We start from the raw sequence: 14,117 nt of genomic DNA, 5'->3' as shown, positions 1-14,117 counted from the left end.
TCCACATTGCTTTCTGCTGCTGTGGCTTTCAATCCCACTGCAAACAGTGGTGTTTCTCAGGAAAAGGGCACCAGAGTCAAAGAATGAGACTTCTTCCACACAAAGGCTGCTGAATTCTGCTCCGTTACTCAGGGAATTACTTCCAATGCTACTTCCCACATTAACATTTTGCCAGAAACAAAGGCACCACAGCCAAGCAATTCAGGCACCAGTGCGTAAAAGTTGCCAGAGTTGATGCCTTTTTTAGGCCGTGCCTTTCGGGTGGCAATGCTCAGACTAATGCTTATGGCCAAGGGCGCAATAGCTGCAGAGTGCCTTGTTTCCCCTCACAAAGTTGGGAGATCCAGGTAATTTTCTGGGGAGCAGGACTCCAAATAGCACTTGTCACATGAATGTATTGTGAGAAAAGTAAAGGCCCGGGAATGAGAGACTGAAATGTCCTGTTTGGAACGAGTGTTAGATTTTGAATGGCTCACGTTCGAACGGCAGCTGTGCTGCTTGCGTTTTGTCAAGTTGAGCCAGCAGAATTGTAGGATGTCAGCCGCTATTTTGCAAAATACGAGTTGTTGGGAGAAATATGTGCGTATGAATGTTGGTTGCATTGCAGGGATGATGAACTGAATGACTGGCACTGCCGGTTAATTCATGCAGGAAGAATGAATGGAGTGTGTTTGTTGTGTGTTTGCACAGGAGGAATGAGTGTGATGCTGCTCAGTAAGAGTGCAGAATTTGGAGCACGTTTTTCTAGAGCTTTTGTGCACAGATTTTAGGATGGCCGAGTGGTCTAAGGCGCCAGACTCAAGGACTGTTAATCCTTACCTTACCGATGGTTGGTGAATTCTGGTCCCTTTCTAGGGGCGTGGGTTCGAATCCCACTTCTGACATTACCTTTTGATCCACACAATTGCAACCAGCGTCAAAAAGCCTGCTCAACTCATCTTCAATTTACAAGTGGCCGCCACTAATACCTCAAAGGTATTGCCGTTTGCCAACAAGCTAAAGGCAATGCTCACAGACCAACTTCTTTTCCTCAGAAAACTTACCACATCCTAACACTGTCCTTGGGGATAAGGTTTCAAATCACACTTCTCTTTTCAACCAATTCCCACACTAAAAATCAGGGAGTCAGAAATCTACCTTTTTACCCTACCTTGATGCATTCCACATTGCTTTCTGCTGCTGTGGCTTTCAATCCCACTGCAAACAGTGGTGTTTCTCAGGAAAAGGGCACCAGAGTCAAAGAATGAGACTTCTTCCACACAAAGGCTGCTGAATTCTGCTCCGTTACTCAGGGAATTACTTCCAATGCTACTTCCCACATTAACATTTTGCCAGAAACAAAGGCACCACAGCCAAGCAATTCAGGCACCAGTGCGTAAAAGTTGCCAGAGTTGATGCCTTTTTTAGGCCGTGCCTTTCGGGTGGCAATGCTCAGACTAATGCTTATGGCCAAGGGCGCAATAGCTGCAGAGTGCCTTGTTTCCCCTCACAAAGTTGGGAGATCCAGGTAATTTTCTGGGGAGCAGGACTCCAAATAGCACTTGTCACATGAATGTATTGTGAGAAAAGTAAAGGCCCGGGAATGAGAGACTGAAATGTCCTGTTTGGAACGAGTGTTAGATTTTGAATGGCTCACGTTCGAACGGCAGCTGTGCTGCTTGCGTTTTGTCAAGTTGAGCCAGCAGAATTGTAGGATGTCAGCCGCTATTTTGCAAAATACGAGTTGTTGGGAGAAATATGTGCGTATGAATGTTGGTTGCATTGCAGGGATGATGAACTGAATGACTGGCACTGCCGGTTAATTCATGCAGGAAGAATGAATGGAGTGTGTTTGTTGTGTGTTTGCACAGGAGGAATGAGTGTGATGCTGCTCAGTAAGAGTGCAGAATTTGGAGCACGTTTTTCTAGAGCTTTTGTGCACAGGTGTCAGGATGGCCGAGTGGTCTAAGGCACCAGACTCAAGGACTGTTAATCCTTACCTTACCGATGGTTGGTGAATTCTGGTCCCTTTCCAGGGGCGTGGGTTCGAATCCCACTTCTGACATTACCTTTTGATCCACACAATTACAACTAGCGTCAAAAAGCCTGCTCAACTCATCTTCAATTTACAAGTGGCCACCACTAATACCTCAAAGGTATTGCCGTTTGCCAACAAGCTAAAGGCAACGCTCACAGACCAACTTCTTTTCCTCAGAAAACTTACCACATCCTAACACTGTCCTTGGGGATAAGGTTTCAAATCACACTTCTCTTTTCAACCAATTCCCACACTAAAAATCAGGGAGTCAGAAATCTACCTTTTTACCCTACCTTGATGCATTCCACATTGCTTTCTGCTGCTGTGGCTTTCAATCCCACTACAAACAGTGGTGTTTCTCAGGAAAAGGGCACCAGAGTCAAAGAATGAGACTTCTTCCACACAAAGGCTGCTGAATTCTGCTCCGTTACTCAGGGAATTACTTCCAATGCTACTTCCCACATTAACATTTTGCCAGAAACAAAGGCACCACAGCCAAGCAATTCAGGCACCAGTGCGTAAAAGTTGCCAGAGTTGATGCCTTTTTTAGGCCGTGCCTTTCGGGTGGCAATGCTCAGACTAATGCTTATGGCCAAGGGCGCAATAGCTGCAGAGTGCCTTGTTTCCCCTCACAAAGTTGTGAGATCCAGGTAATTTTCTGGGGAGCAGGACTCCAAATAGCACTTGTCACATGAATGTATTGTGAGAAAAGTAAAGGCCCGGGAATGAGAGACTGAAATGTCCTGTTTGGAACGAGTGTTAGATTTTGAATGGCTCACGTTCGAACGGCAGCTGTGCTGCTTGCGTTTTGTCAAGTTGAGCCAGCAGAATTGTAGGATGTCAGCCGCTATTTTGCAAAATACGAGTTGTTGGGAGAAATATGTGCGTATGAATGTTGGTTGCATTGCAGGGATGATGAACTGAATGACTGGCACTGCCGGTTAATTCATGCAGGAAGAATGAATGGAGTGTGTTTGTTGTGTGTTTGCACAGGAGGAATGAGTGTGATGCTGCTCAGTAAGAGTGCAGAATTTGGAGCACGTTTTTCTAGAGCTTTTGTGCACAGGTGTCAGGATGGCCGAGTGGTCTAAGGCGCCAGACTCAAGGACTGTTAATCCTTACCTTACCGATGGTTGGTGAATTCTGGTCCCTTTCTAGGGGCGTGGGTTCGAATCCCACTTCTGACATTACCTTTTGATCCACACAATTACAACCAGCGTCAAAAAGCCTGCTCAACTCATCTTCAATTTACAAGTGGCCACCACTAATACCTCAAAGGTATTGCCGTTTGCCAACAAGCTAAAGGCAACGCTCACAGACCAACTTCTTTTCCTCAGAAAACTTACCACATCCTAACACTGTCCTTGGGGATAAGGTTTCAAATCACACTTCTCTTTTCAACCAATTCCCACACTAAAAATCAGGGAGTCAGAAATCTACCTTTTTACCCTACCTTGATGCATTCCACATTGCTTTCTGCTGCTGTGGCTTTCAATCCCACTGCAAACAGTGGTGTTTCTCAGGAAAAGGGCACCAGAGTCAAAGAATGAGACTTCTTCCACACAAAGGCTGCTGAATTCTGCTCCGTTACTCAGGGAATTACTTCCAATGCTACTTCCCACATTAACATTTTGCCAGAAACAAAGGCACCACAGCCAAGCAATTCAGGCACCAGTGCGTAAAAGTTGCCAGAGTTGATGCCTTTTTTAGGCCGTGCCTTTCGGGTGGCAATGCTCAGACTAATGCTTATGGCCAAGGGCGCAATAGCTGCAGAGTGCCTTGTTTCCCCTCACAAAGTTGGGAGATCCAGGTAATTTTCTGGGGAGCAGGACTCCAAATAGCACTTGTCACATGAATGTATTGTGAGAAAAGTAAAGGCCCGGGAATGAGAGACTGAAATGTCCTGTTTGGAACGAGTGTTAGATTTTGAATGGCTCACGTTCGAACGGCAGCTGTGCTGCTTGCGTTTTGTCAAGTTGAGCCAGCAGAATTGTAGGATGTCAGCCGCTATTTTGCAAAATACGAGTTGTTGGGAGAAATATGTGCGTATGAATGTTGGTTGCATTGCAGGGATGATGAACTGAATGACTGGCACTGCCGGTTAATTCATGCAGGAAGAATGAATGGAGTGTGTTTGTTGTGTGTTTGCACAGGAGGAATGAGTGTGATGCTGCTCAGTAAGAGTGCAGAATTTGGAGCACGTTTTTCTAGAGCTTTTGTGCACAGGTGTCAGGATGGCCGAGTGGTCTAAGGCGCCAGACTCAAGGACTGTTAATCTTTACCTTACCGATGGTTGGTGAATTCTGGTCCCTTTCTAGGGGCGTGGGTTCGAATCCCACTTCTGACATTACCTTTTGATCCACACAATTACAACCAGCGTCAAAAAGCCTGCTCAACTCATCTTCAATTTACAAGTGGCCACCACTAATACCTCAAAGGTATTGCCGTTTGCCAACAAGCTAAAGGCAACGCTCACAGACCAACTTCTTTTCCTCAGAAAACTTACCACATCCTAACACTGTCCTTGGGGATAAGGTTTCAAATCACACTTCTCTTTTCAACCAATTCCCACACTAAAAATCAGGGAGTCAGAAATCTACCTTTTTACCCTACCTTGATGCATTCCACATTGCTTTCTGCTGCTGTGGCTTTCAATCCCACTGCAAACAGTGGTGTTTCTCAGGAAAAGGGCACCAGAGTCAAAGAATGAGACTTCTTCCACACAAAGGCTGCTGAATTCTGCTCCGTTACTCAGGGAATTACTTCCAATGCTACTTCCCACATTAACATTTTGCCAGAAACAAAGGCACCACAGCCAAGCAATTCAGGCACCAGTGCGTAAAAGTTGCCAGAGTTGATGCCTTTTTTAGGCCGTGCCTTTCGGGTGGCAATGCTCAGACTAATGCTTATGGCCAAGGGCGCAATAGCTGCAGAGTGCCTTGTTTCCCCTCACAAAGTTGGGAGATCCAGGTAATTTTCTGGGGAGCAGGACTCCAAATAGCACTTGTCACATGAATGTATTGTGAGAAAAGTAAAGGCCCGGGAATGAGAGACTGAAATGTCCTGTTTGGAACGAGTGTTAGATTTTGAATGGCTCACGTTCGAACGGCAGCTGTGCTGCTTGCGTTTTGTCAAGTTGAGCCAGCAGAATTGTAGGATGTCAGCCGCTATTTTGCAAAATACGAGTTGTTGGGAGAAATATGTGCGTATGAATGTTGGTTGCATTGCAGGGATGATGAACTGAATGACTGGCACTGCCGGTTAATTCATGCAGGAAGAATGAATGGAGTGTGTTTGTTGTGTGTTTGCACAGGAGGAATGAGTGTGATGCTGCTCAGTAAGAGTGCAGAATTTGGAGCACGTTTTTCTAGAGCTTTTGTGCACAGGTGTCAGGATGGCCGAGTGGTCTAAGGCGCCAGACTCAAGGACTGTTAATCCTTACCTTACCGATGGTTGGTGAATTCTGGTCCCTTTCTAGGGGCGTGGGTTCGAATCCCACTTCTGACATTACCTTTTGATCCACACAATTACAACCAGCGTCAAAAAGCCTGCTCAACTCATCTTCAATTTACAAGTGGCCACCACTAATACCTCAAAGGTATTGCCGTTTGCCAACAAGCTAAAGGCAACGCTCACAGACCAACTTCTTTTCCTCAGAAAACTTACCACATCCTAACACTGTCCTTGGGGATAAGGTTTCAAATCACACTTCTCTTTTCAACCAATTCCCACACTAAAAATCAGGGAGTCAGAAATCTACCTTTTTACCCTACCTTGATGCATTCCACATTGCTTTCTGCTGCTGTGGCTTTCAATCCCACTGCAAACAGTGGTGTTTCTCAGGAAAAGGGCACCAGAGTCAAAGAATGAGACTTCTTCCACACAAAGGCTGCTGAATTCTGCTCCGTTACTCAGGGAATTACTTCCAATGCTACTTCCCACATTAACATTTTGCCAGAAACAAAGGCACCACAGCCAAGCAATTCAGGCACCAGTGCGTAAAAGTTGCCAGAGTTGATGCCTTTTTTAGGCCGTGCCTTTCGGGTGGCAATGCTCAGACTAATGCTTATGGCCAAGGGCGCAATAGCTGCAGAGTGCCTTGTTTCCCCTCACAAAGTTGGGAGATCCAGGTAATTTTCTGGGGAGCAGGACTCCAAATAGCACTTGTCACATGAATGTATTGTGAGAAAAGTAAAGGCCCGGGAATGAGAGACTGAAATGTCCTGTTTGGAACGAGTGTTAGATTTTGAATGGCTCACGTTCGAACGGCAGCTGTGCTGCTTGCGTTTTGTCAAGTTGAGCCAGCAGAATTGTAGGATGTCAGCCGCTATTTTGCAAAATACGAGTTGTTGGGAGAAATATGTGCGTATGAATGTTGGTTGCATTGCAGGGATGATGAACTGAATGACTGGCACTGCCGGTTAATTCATGCAGGAAGAATGAATGGAGTGTGTTTGTTGTGTGTTTGCACAGGAGGAATGAGTGTGATGCTGCTCAGTAAGAGTGCAGAATTTGGAGCACGTTTTTCTAGAGCTTTTGTGCACAGGTGTCAGGATGGCCGAGTGGTCTAAGGCGCCAGACTCAAGGACTGTTAATCCTTACCTTACCGATGGTTGGTGAATTCTGGTCCCTTTCTAGGGGCGTGGGTTCGAATCCCACTTCTGACATTACCTTTTGATCCACACAATTACAACCAGCGTCAAAAAGCCTGCTCAACTCATCTTCAATTTACAAGTGGCCACCACTAATACCTCAAAGGTATTGCCGTTTGCCAACAAGCTAAAGGCAACGCTTACAGACCAACTTCTTTTCCTCAGAAAACTTACCACATCCTAACACTGTCCTTGGGGATAAGGTTTCAAATCACACTTCTCTTTTCAACCAATTCCCACACTAAAAATCAGGGAGTCAGAAATCTACCTTTTTACCCTACCTTGATGCATTCCACATTGCTTTCTGCTGCTGTGGCTTTCAATCCCACTGCAAACAGTGGTGTTTCTCAGGAAAAGGGCACCAGAGTCAAAGAATGAGACTTCTTCCACACAAAGGCTGCTGAATTCTGCTCCGTTACTCAGGGAATTACTTCCAATGCTACTTCCCACATTAACATTTTGCCAGAAACAAAGGCACCACAGCCAAGCAATTCAGGCACCAGTGCGTAAAAGTTGCCAGAGTTGATGCCTTTTTTAGGCCGTGCCTTTCGGGTGGCAATGCTCAGACTAATGCTTATGGCCAAGGGCGCAATAGCTGCAGAGTGCCTTGTTTCCCCTCACAAAGTTGGGAGATCCAGGTAATTTTCTGGGGAGCAGGACTCCAAATAGCACTTGTCACATGAATGTATTGTGAGAAAAGTAAAGGCCCGGGAATGAGAGACTGAAATGTCCTGTTTGGAACGAGTGTTAGATTTTGAATGGCTCACGTTCGAACGGCAGCTGTGCTGCTTGCGTTTTGTCAAGTTGAGCCAGCAGAATTGTAGGATGTCAGCCGCTATTTTGCAAAATACGAGTTGTTGGGAGAAATATGTGCGTATGAATGTTGGTTGCATTGCAGGGATGATGAACTGAATGACTGGCACTGCCGGTTAATTCATGCAGGAAGAATGAATGGAGTGTGTTTGTTGTGTGTTTGCACAGGAGGAATGAGTGTGATGCTGCTCAGTAAGAGTGCAGAATTTGGAGCACGTTTTTCTAGAGCTTTTGTGCACAGGTGTCAGGATGGCCGAGTGGTCTAAGGCGCCAGACTCAAGGACTGTTAATCCTTACCTTACCGATGGTTGGTGAATTCTGGTCCCTTTCTAGGGGCGTGGGTTCGAATCCCACTTCTGACATTACCTTTTGATCCACACAATTACAACCAGCGTCAAAAAGCCTGCTCAACTCATCTTCAATTTACAAGTGGCCACCACTAATACCTCAAAGGTATTGCCGTTTGCCAACAAGCTAAAGGCAACGCTCACAGACCAACTTCTTTTCCTCAGAAAACTTACCACATCCTAACACTGTCCTTGGGGATAAGGTTTCAAATCACACTTCTCTTTTCAACCAATTCCCACACTAAAAATCAGGGAGTCAGAAATCTACCTTTTTACCCTACCTTGATGCATTCCACATTGCTTTCTGCTGCTGTGGCTTTCAATCCCACTGCAAACAGTGGTGTTTCTCAGGAAAAGGGCACCAGAGTCAAAGAATGAGACTTCTTCCACACAAAGGCTGCTGAATTCTGCTCCGTTACTCAGGGAATTACTTCCAATGCTACTTCCCACATTAACATTTTGCCAGAAACAAAGGCACCACAGCCAAGCAATTCAGGCACCAGTGCGTAAAAGTTGCCAGAGTTGATGCCTTTTTTAGGCCGTGCCTTTCGGGTGGCAATGCTCAGACTAATGCTTATGGCCAAGGGCGCAATAGCTGCAGAGTGCCTTGTTTCCCCTCACAAAGTTGGGAGATCCAGGTAATTTTCTGGGGAGCAGGACTCCAAATAGCACTTGTCACATGAATGTATTGTGAGAAAAGTAAAGGCCCGGGAATGAGAGACTGAAATGTCCTGTTTGGAACGAGTGTTAGATTTTGAATGGCTCACGTTCGAACGGCAGCTGTGCTGCTTGCGTTTTGTCAAGTTGAGCCAGCAGAATTGTAGGATGTCAGCCGCTATTTTGCAAAATACGAGTTGTTGGGAGAAATATGTGCGTATGAATGTTGGTTGCATTGCAGGGATGATGAACTGAATGACTGGCACTGCCGGTTAATTCATGCAGGAAGAATGAATGGAGTGTGTTTGTTGTGTGTTTGCACAGGAGGAATGAGTGTGATGCTGCTCAGTAAGAGTGCAGAATTTGGAGCACGTTTTTCTAGAGCTTTTGTGCACAGGTGTCAGGATGGCCGAGTGGTCTAAGGCGCCAGACTCAAGGACTGTTAATCCTTACCTTACCGATGGTTGGTGAATTCTGGTCCCTTTCTAGGGGCGTGGGTTCGAATCCCACTTCTGATATTACCTTTTGATCCACACAATTACAACCAGCGTCAAAAAGCCTGCTCAACTCATCTTCAATTTACAAGTGGCCACCACTAATACCTCAAAGGTATTGCCGTTTGCCAACAAGCTAAAGGCAACGCTCACAGACCAACTTCTTTTCCTCAGAAAACTTACCACATCCTAACACTGTCCTTGGGGATAAGGTTTCAAATCACACTTCTCTTTTCAACCAATTCCCACACTAAAAATCAGGGAGTCAGAAATCTACCTTTTTACCCTACCTTGATGCATTCCACATTGCTTTCTGCTGCTGTGGCTTTCAATCCCACTGCAAACAGTGGTGTTTCTCAGGAAAAGGGCACCAGAGTCAAAGAATGAGACTTCTTCCACACAAAGGCTGCTGAATTCTGCTCCGTTACTCAGGGAATTACTTCCAATGCTACTTCCCACATTAACATTTTGCCAGAAACAAAGGCACCACAGCCAAGCAATTCAGGCACCAGTGCGTAAAAGTTGCCAGAGTTGATGCCTTTTTTAGGCCGTGCCTTTCGGGTGGCAATGCTCAGACTAATGCTTATGGCCAAGGGCGCAATAGCTGCAGAGTGCCTTGTTTCCCCTCACAAAGTTGGGAGATCCAGGTAATTTTCTGGGGAGCAGGACTCCAAATAGCACTTGTCACATGAATGTATTGTGAGAAAAGTAAAGGCCCGGGAATGAGAGACTGAAATGTCCTGTTTGGAACGAGTGTTAGATTTTGAATGGCTCACGTTCGAACGGCAGCTGTGCTGCTTGCGTTTTGTCAAGTTGAGCCAGCAGAATTGTAGGATGTCAGCCGCTATTTTGCAAAATACGAGTTGTTGGGAGAAATATGTGCGTATGAATGTTGGTTGCATTGCAGGGATGATGAACTGAATGACTGGCACTGCCGGTTAATTCATGCAGGAAGAATGAATGGAGTGTGTTTGTTGTGTGTTTGCACAGGAGGAATGAGTGTGATGCTGCTCAGTAAGAGTGCAGAATTTGGAGCACGTTTTTCTAGAGCTTTTGTGCACAGGTGTCAGGATGGCCGAGTGGTCTAAGGCGCCAGACTCAAGGACTGTTAATCCTTACCGATGGTTGGTGAATTCTGGTCCCTTTCTAGGGGCGTGGGTTCGAATCCCACTTCTGACATTACCTTTTGATCCACACAATTACAACCAGCGTCAAAAAGCCTGCTCAACTCATCTTCAATTTACAAGTGGCCACCACTAATACCTCAAAGGTATTGCCGTTTGCCAACAAGCTAAAGGCAACGCTCACAGACCAACTTCTTTTCCTCAGAAAACTTACCACATCCTAACACTGTCCTTGGGGATAAGGTTTCAAATCACACTTCTCTTTTCAACCAATTCCCACACTAAAAATCAGGGAGTCAGAAATCTACCTTTTTACCCTACCTTGATGCATTCCACATTGCTTTCTGCTGCTGTGGCTTTCAATCCCACTGCAAACAGTGGTGTTTCTCAGGAAAAGGGCACCAGAGTCAAAGAATGAGACTTCTTCCACACAAAGGCTGCTGAATTCTGCTCCGTTACTCAGGGAATTACTTCCAATGCTACTTCCCACATTAACATTTTGCCAGAAACAAAGGCACCACAGCCAAGCAATTCAGGCACCAGTGCGTAAAAGTTGCCAGAGTTGATGCCTTTTTTAGGCCGTGCCTTTCGGGTGGCAATGCTCAGACTAATGCTTATGGCCAAGGGCGCAATAGCTGCAGAGTGCCTTGTTTCCCCTCACAAAGTTGGGAGATCCAGGTAATTTTCTGGGGAGCAGGACTCCAAATAGCACTTGTCACATGAATGTATTGTGAGAAAAGTAAAGGCCCGGGAATGAGAGACTGAAATGTCCTGTTTGGAACGAGTGTTAGATTTTGAATGGCTCACGTTCGAACGGCAGCTGTGCTGCTTGCGTTTTGTCAAGTTGAGCCAGCAGAATTGTAGGATGTCAGCCGCTATTTTGCAAAATACGAGTTGTTGGGAGAAATATGTGCGTATGAATGTTGGTTGCATTGCAGGGATGATGAACTGAATGACTGGCACTGCCGGTTAATTCATGCAGGAAGAATGAATGGAGTGTGTTTGTTGTGTGTTTGCACAGGAGGAATGAGTGTGATGCTGCTCAGTAAGAGTGCAGAATTTGGAGCACGTTTTTCTAGAGCTTTTGTGCACAGGTGTCAGGATGGCCGAGTGGTCTAAGGCGCCAGACTCAAGGACTGTTAATCCTTACCTTATCGATGGTTGGTGAATTCTGGTCCCTTTCTAGGGGCGTGGGTTCGAATCCCACTTCTGACATTACCTTTTGATCCACACAATTACAACCAGCGTCAAAAAGCCTGCTCAACTCATCTTCAATTTACAAGTGGCCACCACTAATACCTCAAAGGTATTGCCGTTTGCCAACAAGCTAAAGGCAACGCTCACAGACCAACTTCTTTTCCTCAGAAAACTTACCACATCCTAACACTGTCCTTGGGGATAAGGTTTCAAATCACACTTCTCTTTTCAACCAATTCCCACACTAAAAATCAGGGAGTCAGAAATCTACCTTTTTACCCTACCTTGATGCATTCCACATTGCTTTCTGCTGCTGTGGCTTTCAATCCCACTGCAAACAGTGGTGTTTCTCAGGAAAAGGGCACCAGAGTCAAAGAATGAGACTTCTTCCACACAAAGGCTGCTGAATTCTGCTTCGTTACTCAGGGAATTACTTCCAATGCTACTTCCCACATTAACATTTTGCCAGAAACAAAGGCACCACAGCCAAGCAATTCAGGCACCAGTGCGTAAAAGTTGCCAGAGTTGATGCCTTTTTTAGGCCGTGCCTTTCGGGTGGCAATGCTCAGACTAATGCTTATGGCCAAGGGCGCAATAGCTGCAGAGTGCCTTGTTTCCCCTCACAAAGTTGGGAGATCCAGGTAATTTTCTGGGGAGCAGGACTCCAAATAGCACTTGTCACATGAATGTATTGTGAGAAAAGTAAAGGCCCGGGAATGAGAGACTGAAATGTCCTGTTTGGAACGAGTGTTAGATTTTGAATGGCTCACGTTCGAACGGCAGCTGTGCTGCTTGCGTTTTGTCAAGTTGAGCCAGCAGAATTGTAGGATGTCAGCCGCTATTTTGCAAAATACGAGTTGTTGGGAGAAATATGTGCGTATGAATGTTGGTTGCATTGCAGGGATGATGAACTGAATGACTGGCACTGCCGGTTAATTCATGCAGGAAGAATGAATGGAGTGTGTTTGTTGTGTGTTTGCACAGGAGGAATGAGTGTGATGCTGCTCAGTAAGAGTGCAGAATTTGGAGCACGTTTTTCTAGAGCTTTTGTGCACAGGTGTCAGGATGGCCGAGTGGTCTAAGGCGCCAGACTCAAGGACTGTTAATCCTTACCTTACCGATGGTTGGTGAATTCTGGTCCCTTTCTAGGGGCGTGGGTTCGAATCCCACTTCTGACATTACCTTTTGATCCACACAATTACAACCAGCGTCAAAAAGCCTGCTCAACTCATCTTCAATTTACAAGTGGCCACCACTATTACCTCAAAGGTATTGCCGTTTGCCAACAAGCTAAAGGCAACGCTCACAGACCAACTTCTTTTCCTCAGAAAACTTACCACATCCTAACACTGTCCTTGGGGATAAGGTTTCAAATCACACTTCTCTTTTCAACCAATTCCCACACTAAAAATCAGGGAGTCAGAAATCTACCTTTTTACCCTACCTTGATGCATTCCACATTGCTTTCTGCTACTGTGGCTTTCAATCCCACTGCAAACAGTGGTGTTTCTCAGGAAAAGGGCACCAGAGTCAAAGAATGAGACTTCTTCCACACAAAGGCTGCTGAATTCTGCTCCGTTACTCAGGGAATTACTTCCAATGCTACTTCCCACATTAACATTTTGCCAGAAACAAAGGCACCACAGCCAAGCAATTCAGGCACCAGTGCGTAAAAGTTGCCAGAGTTGATGCCTTTTGTAGGCCGTGCCTTTCGGGTGGCAATGCTCAGACTAATGCTTATGGCCAAGGGCGCAATAGCTGCAGAGTGCCTTGTTTCCCCTCACAATGTTGGGAGATCCAGGTAATTTTCTGGGGAGCAGGACTCCAAATAGGACTTGTCACATGAATGTATTGTGAGAAAAGTAAAGGCCCGGGAATGAGAGACTGAAATGTCCTGTTTGGAACGAGTGTTAGATTTTGAATGGCTCACGTTCGAACGGCAGCTGTGCTGCTTGCGTTTTGTCAAGTTGAGCCAGCAGAATTGTAGGATGTCAGCCGCTATTTTGCAAAATACGAGTTGTTGGGAGAAATATGTGCGTATGAATGTTGGTTGCATTGCAGGGATGATGAACTGAATGACTGGCACTGCCGGTTAATTCATGCAGGAAGAATGAATGGAGTGTGTTTGTTGTGTGTTTGCACAGGAGGAATGAGTGTGATGCTGCTCAGTAAGAGTGCAGAATTTGGAGCACGTTTTTCTAGAGCTTTTGTGCACAGGTGTCAGGATGGCCGAGTGGTCTAAGGTGCCAGACTCAAGGACTGTTAATCCTTACCTTACCGATGGTTGGTGAATTCTGGTTCCTTTCTAGGGGCGTGGGTTCGAATCCCACTTCTGACATTACTTTGTGATCCACACAATTACAACCAGCATCAAAAAGCCTGCTCAACTCATCTTCAATTTACAAGTGGCCACCACTAATACCTCAAAGGTATTGCCGTTTGCCAACAAGCTGAAGGCAACGCTCACAGACCAACTTCTTTTCCTCAGAAAACTTACCACATCCTAACACTGTCCTTGGGGATAAGGTTTCAAATCACACTTCTCTTTTCAACCAATTCCCACACTAAAAATCAGGGAGTCAGAAATCTACCTTTTTACCCTACCTTGATGCATTCCACATTGCTTTCTGCTGCTGTGGCTTTCAATCCCACTGCAAACAGTGGTGTTTCTCAGGAAAAGGGCACCAGAGTCAAAGAATGAGACTTCTTCCACACAAAGGCTGCTGAATTCTGCTTCGTTACTCAGGGAATTACTTCCAATGCTACTTCCCACATTAACATTTTGCCAGAAACAAAGGCACCACAGCCAAGCAATT

General features: G+C 45.7%; 11 non-coding genes across 11 annotated transcripts; all 11 read left to right on the top strand.

Moving 5' to 3' along the window:
- Positions 1–1,925: 1,925 nt before the first annotated feature.
- trnal-caa (transfer RNA leucine (anticodon CAA)) lies at positions 1,926–2,044 on the top strand. The gene is made up of 2 exons: positions 1,926–1,963; positions 1,999–2,044. It is a non-coding gene; the product is annotated as a tRNA-Leu (tRNA).
- A 1,041-nt stretch (positions 2,045–3,085) lies between these two features.
- On the top strand, positions 3,086–3,204 carry trnal-caa (transfer RNA leucine (anticodon CAA)). Its single transcript has 2 exons — positions 3,086–3,123; positions 3,159–3,204. It is a non-coding gene; the product is annotated as a tRNA-Leu (tRNA).
- A 1,041-nt stretch (positions 3,205–4,245) lies between these two features.
- On the top strand, positions 4,246–4,364 carry trnal-caa (transfer RNA leucine (anticodon CAA)). The gene is made up of 2 exons: positions 4,246–4,283; positions 4,319–4,364. It is a non-coding gene; the product is annotated as a tRNA-Leu (tRNA).
- A 1,041-nt stretch (positions 4,365–5,405) lies between these two features.
- On the top strand, positions 5,406–5,524 carry trnal-caa (transfer RNA leucine (anticodon CAA)). The gene is made up of 2 exons: positions 5,406–5,443; positions 5,479–5,524. It is a non-coding gene; the product is annotated as a tRNA-Leu (tRNA).
- A 1,041-nt stretch (positions 5,525–6,565) lies between these two features.
- trnal-caa (transfer RNA leucine (anticodon CAA)) lies at positions 6,566–6,684 on the top strand. Its single transcript has 2 exons — positions 6,566–6,603; positions 6,639–6,684. It is a non-coding gene; the product is annotated as a tRNA-Leu (tRNA).
- A 1,041-nt stretch (positions 6,685–7,725) lies between these two features.
- trnal-caa (transfer RNA leucine (anticodon CAA)) lies at positions 7,726–7,844 on the top strand. Its single transcript has 2 exons — positions 7,726–7,763; positions 7,799–7,844. It is a non-coding gene; the product is annotated as a tRNA-Leu (tRNA).
- Positions 7,845–8,885: 1,041 nt separating this feature from the next.
- On the top strand, positions 8,886–9,004 carry trnal-caa (transfer RNA leucine (anticodon CAA)). Its single transcript has 2 exons — positions 8,886–8,923; positions 8,959–9,004. It is a non-coding gene; the product is annotated as a tRNA-Leu (tRNA).
- Positions 9,005–10,045: 1,041 nt separating this feature from the next.
- Positions 10,046–10,159, top strand: trnal-caa (transfer RNA leucine (anticodon CAA)). The gene is made up of 2 exons: positions 10,046–10,083; positions 10,114–10,159. It is a non-coding gene; the product is annotated as a tRNA-Leu (tRNA).
- Positions 10,160–11,200: 1,041 nt separating this feature from the next.
- trnal-caa (transfer RNA leucine (anticodon CAA)) lies at positions 11,201–11,319 on the top strand. The gene is made up of 2 exons: positions 11,201–11,238; positions 11,274–11,319. It is a non-coding gene; the product is annotated as a tRNA-Leu (tRNA).
- Positions 11,320–12,360: 1,041 nt separating this feature from the next.
- On the top strand, positions 12,361–12,479 carry trnal-caa (transfer RNA leucine (anticodon CAA)). The gene is made up of 2 exons: positions 12,361–12,398; positions 12,434–12,479. It is a non-coding gene; the product is annotated as a tRNA-Leu (tRNA).
- A 1,041-nt stretch (positions 12,480–13,520) lies between these two features.
- On the top strand, positions 13,521–13,639 carry trnal-caa (transfer RNA leucine (anticodon CAA)). Its single transcript has 2 exons — positions 13,521–13,558; positions 13,594–13,639. It is a non-coding gene; the product is annotated as a tRNA-Leu (tRNA).
- The last annotated feature ends 478 nt before the right edge of the window (positions 13,640–14,117 follow it).

The sequence above is a fragment of the Somniosus microcephalus genome, chromosome 19 (assembly GCF_052327205.1).
Source record: "Somniosus microcephalus isolate GS21.2 chromosome 19, FLI_Smic_1.0, whole genome shotgun sequence".
Classification (NCBI taxonomy): domain Eukaryota; kingdom Metazoa; phylum Chordata; class Chondrichthyes; order Squaliformes; family Somniosidae; genus Somniosus; species Somniosus microcephalus.
Note: the sequence above shows the minus strand (reverse complement) of the source record. Positions and strands in the feature narration are given on the sequence as shown.